This window comes from Octopus bimaculoides, chromosome 13, assembly GCF_001194135.2.
Source record: "Octopus bimaculoides isolate UCB-OBI-ISO-001 chromosome 13, ASM119413v2, whole genome shotgun sequence".
NCBI classification, from domain to species: Eukaryota; Metazoa; Mollusca; class Cephalopoda; order Octopoda; family Octopodidae; genus Octopus; species Octopus bimaculoides.
The window spans coordinates 45130851-45132632 of NC_068993.1; the positions used below are offsets into that span (position 1 = coordinate 45130851).

The 1782-nt window shown below is 34.2% G+C and overlaps 1 protein-coding gene across 1 annotated transcript in view; it reads left to right on the forward strand.

Moving 5' to 3' along the window:
• The window catches only part of LOC106880515 (uncharacterized), an 11876-nt gene that overhangs the window by 2342 nt on the left and 7752 nt on the right, over positions 1-1782 (forward strand). The window lies entirely within an intron of this gene.

Below are 1782 nucleotides of genomic sequence, written 5' to 3' on the forward strand. Positions count from 1 at the left end.
CAGCGACCGTTGTGACAGGACGTTTTTCCAGGCTCTGTGACAACATCGACCCCGACATGTGGTCGAAGCTTCCTTTGGTATTATAGCGGCATGCTTTTCACCCGGGAACCAAACGGCTCTACACCAACCAGGAATAAATTATTGATCTGTTGTTACCGTTGACCCTCGTGTTTGTTGTATTTCTGAATTTAATAAATAATATAAGAGCTGGGGAGAGATAGCCAAGCCATCATATCTCATCCAACTCTTATAATATCAACAAAGAAAATATTTTGTTACATATATAATACGTATGCATGTCTAAATAGTACAAAAAGACAATAAAAAGGAGAGAAAGAAAGCAATCTCTACACTAGTATACAGGATGTCCACGAAGTCTGGGTACATGGGAATTAACACTTATAAGAAATTATTATTTCTTATATTTAATTGTTTATATTATGATTTTATTTACTACATGTACCCAGACTTTGTGGACACCCTGTATAATTATAGTAGATGTATACAGCCTGCCCTCCACTTAATTTACATATAAGGTAACAGTAATGAGGTTACAGAAGACAATACTATAACCAGAGATTTTAAGTAATTCTATTTCTTTAAATAAATGAAACTGTAGAAATGATCGTGTGTTCTGTTAATTGGAAAATTCACTTCAATGTTCGTTAACAAAGATTACGTTTCACTCATTGACAACCTGGCTGCGGTTAACTCCCGAAAGAATAGAAACTGCACAGAGAATATCGACGATAGTGCAATATATCGTTACTGGCTGTATATTATGATGTTATACGAGTCAGTGAGGGAGTCACTCCATGGTTGCCCAACCAGCTGGAAATAATTGACAAATATCGCACAAACCATACATTATTGTTTTGTAAAAAGAAATATATATTGGATAATGTTGTACTAATATATAAGTCAATATGGTTTCGGCTAGAATACTTTTGATCAAAAAGACCTGTTTGATTCTAAGTGCCGTGAGACGAGACTGAATGACAACAGATGTAATGTGTTCATGGTCAAGATATAGAACATCCGATGACTCACTTCAGCTAGCTGCAAATAATCAGCAGCAACACTGTTTATGAGTAAGTGGAGTTTGTTGGTAGACGCATTATTTTCGACCTGGTTATATTGATAAATTTACTACATTCATTTTTGTGATACAGACCGGGAAAGTAAAACTCAATGTGTGTGTGTGTGTGCGCGCACACACATTCACATAATTCAGTTTGCTATGCAACTCCACGTTCTTTCTAATGTACATTTTTGAAAATCATACAAATGTACAGCCGTATTTATTTTAAATTTTAGATTAATCTCCATATCTATTCTGTACATTTTCAGCTTCATTTATTCCTTTCCATATTATTACTTGTATGGATAAGTAACGATTATATAAAATTATTATTTTTTTAATTGGCAGAAGTTGCAAAGTGATTCAGGGACCAAAAGTTTCGTGTATGATATTTTTGATTAAGTGCCATGTACGAAACTTCCAGCTCTTGAGTCGCTTTGCAACAGCTGCCAATTAAAAAATAAATCCATTGCGTCACTTTTTTCCTTTTTTCTTTTTTTTTTTTTGTAATAGGTGAAACACACAGCAAACTCAAGTAGAAGCTCTTTGAGGAATCCCTGAAAGAAAGTGCATTTTTGTGCCCCTTGTCTAAATGTTTCAAATCCACTATTGCCCCATATTTGAATAAACTGGAACACATTAATTATAGAAACATTCAAGAATTATAATACTGAACTTATTGTATGCAGTGATTAGGTGCA